Raw genomic sequence first — 8246 nt, 5'->3', positions numbered from 1 at the left:
AGAGTATTTTTCTAATATTTCTTGTCTTCCTCCTAACCACCACTATAGGAGTGTATGGCTCCCTCAGCTTCTTGGATGGTATGACACCCCTCTTGGATTTGAAATCCTTGGCAGCCTCAGCAATAGCCTCTAATTTTTTAAGAAGTTTATCCTCTCTATCCTTGAACACATAGCATTTGCAATAAAAACATAAGGTTGAAGAGGGGTGAGAGAGACCATTGTAAGGGTGGGAGGGACCGGTGTAGGGTTGTGAGAGAACTATGAAAGGGGTGTTTTCAAATGTATTTATTTTTTCTTGAGCAATAACATTCTCATAATCATGATTGGCACCAGCGGCAGCATCAGGATGACTGCTACCATCATCAACAACTCCACCACCAATACCCCTAGAAGAAGCACCCAGATGTATTGCAGTAGTTTGGTTGTGAAGAACTTCAACATTAGGCTGACCTTGCCTAACTGCTCTTCTTATGACTGTTGCTCCAGCCAATTCCTTCTTTATTAAATCCACCGTTGGGTCTTCTTTTATATCAACAAGACCTAGAGTAAGAAAAGAAGTCATCCCCAACTCATGAACAGTAGGCACGATCTAAGCATGCACAACTTATAAAAAATAGGAGGCATTTAAATTATATAATAATAATTTGCATTCAATTGGGTTACATGTTAACACAGCCAACTTATGCAACAGACTATCTAGCTGCCACAATAGTTGATCTGTATATCGTAACAGATTAACAATATACTACATCAGATTATCCATCTATTGCATAATTTACAGTAGATGGGTAATCTGTTGAGTCGAGTTCAGAGAACTAGAGCAACAAATGGTTAATCTATTACAAAATATAGATCATCTATCACAATAGATTACTCATCTGTTGCACCAATTGCAGTTGATGGGTAATCTATTGGAACAGACGACCCATATGTCACAACAGATGGCACATCTATTTCAATATCTTTCTTTTAGGCAAATTATTTTAGTTGAAAGAAGACGTACTGCATCAGATTACCCATCTACTGCATAATTTGTAGTAGATGGGTAATCTGTTGAGTCGGGTTCAGAGGACAAGTAAAAATTATTTTAGTTGAAAGAAAATGTACTTATCATTCATAGGGTTAAAGATATCAGCCTCCTTAATATTTTTACTATCCTTTGAGCCAACCACCTAAGGATTCTTGGATAAGAAACCTTATCCAGGTAAACCTTGAACTACTTTCAAAGGAAAGGAATGGCTTCACATGCCCAAGCCTAAAAAAATGTAAACAAGAAGCAAGAAAAAAAAGACATAATAACTATATTCAATATAAATTAATGGATGAGTAAAATTAGTGATCAATTTTACCATGAAAGCCCAAGAAAAGCCATATAACGTGATCTTCTTTGGGGATAGATTTGTCAGTAAATATTCGATAGTCAAGTAGTAGCTGTCATATCACCAGGGATAATCAGTAAATTTCTCAAAATCATCAGTAAGAACCAAAAAATCATCTTTTATGACTTTCCTGACATCTCTTGCCAATAAAACAGAATGGATAAACCAAACTAAGCATAATTTCTCCCTGTAGTGCTTTGGTATACTTTTATCCTTGAGATCTGCCATCAAATCATCCACTTTGTAGCTATGTCCAACAATGCCAAACAAACCATCTTTTTTCCCTTTTGTTTGTTGGACCCTTTATTGGGTGTTTCCTTGATGAGAGGTTATTCTAGATGATTATCTTAAGCCCATCACTATGGCAAACTCTTTTAATCCAAAACAAACCGACATGCCACAGTAGTTGATCTAGCTTTCATCCATCATTTTTTTGCCTTTCTTTGAATCTTTATCATCACCCACGTACTTGATCCTCCACTTGAGAAGACCATATACCATGCTTATTGGGAAATACAAAGTGCGGTCCGCAGGAAGCTCAAGAAAGTATGTAAAATAGCTCTTGTTAAAAAGTCCGTCTATGTTTTCATTCTTCATAATACTCCTAAGTTCATCAAAACCTTTCCCCAACTGACATTTAAGTACAAGATCACAAGTTACTTTGTTAGGGCTACCTATCGGCATCGCTACTCAAAACCTGTCGATACTAATGGTTTTGATAGGATAATGCTAGGATTTTTATATTAATTCACGCCCCATTGGTGATAAGGAGTTATCACTTTCCTCAGCTTCATTTTGCCCTAACTGAGATTGTTTAGGAAATTCCTCTAAATCTATCTGTACTCTAGCCTTTTTTGGTGGGTGGTCAGAAGTTGATCCATTTTCAGTTTCTTTTATTTTTGGAGATATCTTTTAACTACAAACAATAGAAAAACAAAAAATATATTGCTTTTGATGTCTGCATAATTTCTTAAAAAAAGGTAAGAAAAATTTCCATAAATTATTCTATGTCACATTACAAGAAAATACTCCAACAGATAACCCATCAGTTTGAACAGATGGGGAAGCTGTTTGAAGACCTATTTAATATCTCCCAGCAGATCTTCCACCTATTGTAATAGATGGACCACCAATACCATAACCAATTCCACCACCAATGCGACCAAGACCACCACCAATGCCACCAATACTAATACTACCACTAAAAACACAAATACCAACACCACCAACAGAATCCACCAACAACACCACAAACACCATCCAATAATACCACAATAGTCAACAAAACAATGAGACAAAAACTAGAGTTTTCTCGGGTGCTTCCTACTTTTTTAGCACCAAAACTCAAAATTGTTAACCCATTCTCAAAGATAATACAACTAAAAGTCTTCTTTTTCATCATTAACTAATAAGCCCTAATTTGTAGAATAAAGAACAAATGTTGAACTCTTCTCAAACTCTGTTACCTATGAAGACAAAGAAAATGATGGATACAAGCGAGAATAAAGTCAAAAATAATAATTATGTGGTTGGAAATAGAAAAAAAATTGACCTATTTTGAAGGGTTGAGCAATATATTGAGTAGTTGTTGTCTATATTGTTGAGAGAGAGAGAGAAGTGCAAGAACTTACGATTTAAAATGAGGAAAAGTTTTTTCCACAAATGGATGATTTGTATGGGTTGATTTACAATTTTAGAAAATGGCGAAAATAGGGGGAAGGACAAAGGAAAGAGTGATGCCTGTATTAAGATTTAAAACCTGTCATCTACTTTCAAGAAATGTTTGGAATAGAGAACTTAAAATAATACAACTCCGTATTCTCTGAAGATTGAGGAACAAGAAAAGATCTATTAAGAGAAAGATTTATTCTGGTGAAAATCTTAACAGTTACATCCAATCACAAACTATACAAAAGTTGTCCCTTTTTTATGGAGATTTACCCATCACAGAGATACACAGAAGAAGAGAACGAACTTCATATATCTATTTTCTACTCAATCCAAAAATAAGATCAGATGTTATCCCGATTCGTCTCTATTTTTGTGAAACTATTCCTCAAGCAAGGCAGTCGATAAGTCATCGAAAGGTTTGTATGAATAATAGAATGGTTAACATTACTTATTTTAAACCCTCCCACGATGATATAATATGTTTTTAAGAAAATAATGCGAGAACCCGCGGTGAAGAAATAAAGAGATCTTTCTATATCAAAATCTTAGTTGAGAAAATAATAGGAAAATTCCTGGATCACCCATGAAGAAGAACCAAAACAGAATGGTTTCGCCTACTCAAAACTAAGAGGGGATGCCGCCTACTACTAAAATCTTGGTTTTTGCAACAGTTGCGTTCTTCTATGCAAGAAGAACACTAAGAAAGAACAAAGAAATTTGGATCTGAAAAAGTATGCTTAGGCAGTTCTTTTGCTGAGCATAATATAATGAAGAAGAATATGTATTATTTCAAATCCCTATTCTTATCGAAAAGAAGGAACGAGAAAAACTAAAATACTCCTAATCGAACAAGCAGTCCTATAGTTTAGAACCCTTATTTATATAGTAATTTGACCTATTGATCTGCATTCCCCGATTAGTTTACTAAATTGATCAAAATAAAAAGGATCGAACTACCTACTCATCATTCGGAGGTGAATCATAGAACACCAAAAGCTGTGATATCTTATGGACCTAACATAGGTCACATACCTCACTACATAAGATTGAAAGATCTAAACCTTTTTATTTGGAGTGGAAAGGAACGTTGCCATAACATATAAAGATTGGTGTAGTCGCTTATTGGGACATATCTATTCGGATAGAGGATAGTCTAAGCTGAATAACAAATTTTGAAATTATTAATTTGGTCCGAATTGATCTTAATTAATTTATAAATTTTAAAAGATATAGTTTTTAAAATATTAAGTTAATGAGAACTCATTTCCACTCATAGTGATCAATCAATAACTCGGGTCGGGATGAACGCAATACTAACACTATGAAATTGCAATGACTCAATTGAACTTGTAGTTGACCCTATGAGTTCATTCATCCCCAATTCCACCAAACTCAATTTAGGTACTATCTTAACATTAAGTTAATGAGAACTCATTTCAACTCAGAGTGATCGAACAAAGACTTAGGTCAGGATGAATGCAATACCAACACCATACAATTATAACGACTCAATTGAATTAGTTGTTGACCCTATGAACTCATTCATCCCTAGTTCCACCTAAATCAATTTAGGTACTATATTAATATTATGTTAATGAGAACTCATTTCAACTCAGAGTGATCGGTCCACAGCTCAGGTCAGGATAAATGCAATACCAACACCATTCAATTGCAACGACTCAATTAAAGTTGTAGTTGACCCTATGAGATCATTCATCCCTAGTGCCACCTAAATCAATTTAGGTGATATCTTAACATTAAGTTAATGAGAACTTATTTCAACTCATTATGATCGATCGATGACTCAGGTCGGGATGAACGCAATACCAACACAATGCAATTTCAATGACTCAATTAAAGTTGTAGTTGACCTTATGAGCTCATTCATCTGTAGTTCCACCTAAATTAATTGAGGTACTATCTTAACATTAAGTTAAAGAGAACTCATTTTAACTCAGAGTAATCGATTGATGACTTGGGTCGGGATGAAAGCAATACCAACACCATGCAATTGCAAAGACTCAACTGAAGTTGTTGAACCTATGAACTCATTCATCCCTAGTTCCACCTAAACCAATAAGGTTCTATCTTAACATTAAGTTAATGAGAACTCATTCATCCCTAGTTCCACCTAAATCAATTTAGGTACTAGCTTAACATTAAGTTAATAAGAATCTTTTCAACTAACAGTGATCGATCGATGACTTAGGTTGGAATGAACGCAATACCAAAACCATACAATTGCAAAGGCTCAATTGAAGTTGTAGTTGACCCTATGAACTCATTCATTCATCTCTAGTTCCACCTAAATCAATTTCAATAAAATCTGTTATAACAAACGACTGAGCTATTAGAAATTTCTAATAGATATCTATTACAACAGATGACATATCTGATTTAATTATCACATAGACATTTGCGTATACTGTGACAGATGACTGAGTTATTGAAAATTTTTAAATAGATATTGATATCTATTGTAACAAATGACATATCTGATTTAATTATCAAATGGACATTTGCATCTGTTGTCACAGATGACTCAGTTGTTGAGATATTTAAACAGATATTGATATCTGTTGTAACAGATAGCATATTTGATTAATTATCAAATGGGCATTTGCATCTGTTGTCACAGAAGACTGAGCTATTAGAATTTTTAAATAGGGCATTTATATCTTCTATAACAGATGACTGTGTTGTTGGGATTTTTAAATAGATATTGTTATTTGTTGCAACAGATGACATATCTATTTGAAAATCTTTATTTTTCTTTTAATTTTAAAGAAAGCTTCTGTCTGAGTAGATAAAGTAGTAGTACTACAAAATGTGATAAAAAATATTTCTTGAATAACTCAAAAATTAGTTTATTGAGTAGACTTATCTTATCTTTTTAATGTCAATAGTCTTCCTCGTGCCCCTCAAATTATTAATGAATACGTTTACGTATACAATACATCTAGAATTATCTCATCTCTCTTTCAGCTTTAGCCCTATATTTATTTTATTCATCTCATATATTTTTTTCCTTTCCTCTTTAGGGTTACACAACCTTTTTTATCGCTTTTCTCTTCTTTTTCTCATAAAGATCCTTTTAGATCTAAATCGATCCATATCTTTCCTCAACTGAAATTGCTGTTTTGATCCCCTTTTGACATTAAGGTATGGTTCACTATTGCTCTTTCATTCTCGTCTTCTTCTTTACAAGTTATTTACATCTATTTTTTTTATTTAATTACCATTTACTCATATCATATTTATTTAAAAAATTTGAAGGAACTTTTAAATATCGAATAAACAAATCGAGAATTTTTATTACAATATACAAAAAAAGTCATCTGTTGGGAGAAGTTTAAAAGCTTTATTGGCAGTATCATTTCTTATATGTATTTTATTTATTTTTTTGTTATTGATGTTGTTATTGATGTTGTTGGTGGGGTTGGTGTTGGCATTGTTGGAACTTGTTGTGGGGTATTGTTGATGGTGTTGAAACAAAGGATGTTGCTTCTTCGTTATTGATGATGTTGTTGATGGTGTTGGAAAAAATGTTGTTGTTTCTTTGTTGTTGATGTTTTTTATTTGTCGCTTCTTTGTAGTTTATGCTATTGTTGATGTTGCAACAGATGAAGCAATTATTGGAAGAAATAAAACCACCAGCAAGGCTGGTTTGATGTATTCAAATAGACTCCACATCTGTTGCAACAAACTCTATATCTGTTGCAACAGACTCCACATCTGATGCAACAGACTTTACATCTATTGCAACAGACTCCACATCTGTTGCAACAGACTCCACATCTGTTACAATAGATGGATAACGTTCTTTGACATTATTTTTTCCTCTTCTTTCTAGTTATAAGAAACTAAAAAATGATCAAATTTTTTTGACCAACAAAAGAGGTTGCAGTAAAGATGGGTTCGAAGGAATAAGCTGCATGCAGATAGGACCACTTTATATATAGGAGGTACGTACTGCTGATAATGTTATCGTGGAAACAACATAGAGTACACTGATTTTGTTGATGTTGTTTTAACTAATTACTCATTGATTATTCAAATAAGATATCTGTAATTTTACAGTTAAGTTTGATAGGACCAGATTGATAAGGCTGGGGGACCATGATTATGGTTCTGATACCCTGTTAAGATTAAATGCCGATTGTTGCTCATGTTGATGTGTCAAGTATTGTGAAGGGATCTAGTTTTGGTGTCATTGTAAAGATATTCAATAGCAATTAGACTAAATTTTAGGGTGCATTGGACTCTGAGAAAGCCTTCGAAGCCTAGCACTGCATCTAACAATAATGGAAAACCAATATAGTTATTGCCCTAGCCCAAATTTATATGGTTGGCTTGTTCGGGGTGATGATTATACGCCTGAAGGTGCGGATGGAGAATGCCTTCGAGGTAAAATAGGTGGTTGATGAAAGACTATGTCATCTAAGAGATAATTGAAGAGGATACATAGGGTAGAAAGTAAATTCTAGTGAATTTGGCCCATGAAATTATCTTAAAACATGAGAAATCTGTATCAAGTGCAAATATGAAATTGTATCCGATAATAAAAAATCCATCTGTTGTTTCTCTAAGAGAAAAATAGTGAATATAGGCATTTTTCTCGGGAGTCGTGTCTAGGTAGTGTTGTTGTGACTATCTTCTAGATTCTAGATGATAGCAAAAAACTAAGAAAGCAACGTTATGGGCATCGAGGGTTACAATGATGTATAGTAAGTCTAGAAAACTTATGCCACCAGCATCTGCCATTAAAATAAGGAATCTAAGTAAAGGCGGCAATTTTTGAATTTTAAATAGCATCCCATGCCTTCTTATTTGTGGTTCCGATTAGGTCTATTGTTGTTGACCTAATCGAAATCACAAACAAGATCAAAAGATAGTTTGATTTTCATTACTTCCTTAGTAATATGTTTATAATTGATTGTGTTTTCTATCCTTAGTATGCTTTCAACATTTCTTGGAGAAGATCAAAGGCTTGCTATAGCATATGAATTTCGATAATTTTCAAGCTTACCTCCAACTTACTGATTTGGTATTCAAGATTATCGTTGCTGCCTTTAAAGTTGGTATAGAGTTCCGGATCTCTTGTGAGCTCAATGAGGAAATATATCTTTAAAGTTGTTGCATTGTAGAAGCCCTTCAAAACACTTTCTTCAGAAGCCTTAAAGGATACATGTGGGG

General features: G+C 33.8%; 1 pseudogene; it reads left to right on the top strand.

Annotated features, from left to right (window-relative positions):
* Positions 1-3115: 3115 nt before the first annotated feature.
* On the top strand, positions 3116-4153 carry LOC124898830 (annotated as a pseudogene).
* Positions 4154-8246: the final 4093 nt, after the last annotated feature.

Source organism: Capsicum annuum, chromosome 5 (assembly GCF_002878395.1).
Source record: "Capsicum annuum cultivar UCD-10X-F1 chromosome 5, UCD10Xv1.1, whole genome shotgun sequence".
Taxonomy (NCBI): domain Eukaryota; kingdom Viridiplantae; phylum Streptophyta; class Magnoliopsida; order Solanales; family Solanaceae; genus Capsicum; species Capsicum annuum.
Note: the sequence above shows the minus strand (reverse complement) of the source record. Positions and strands in the feature narration are given on the sequence as shown.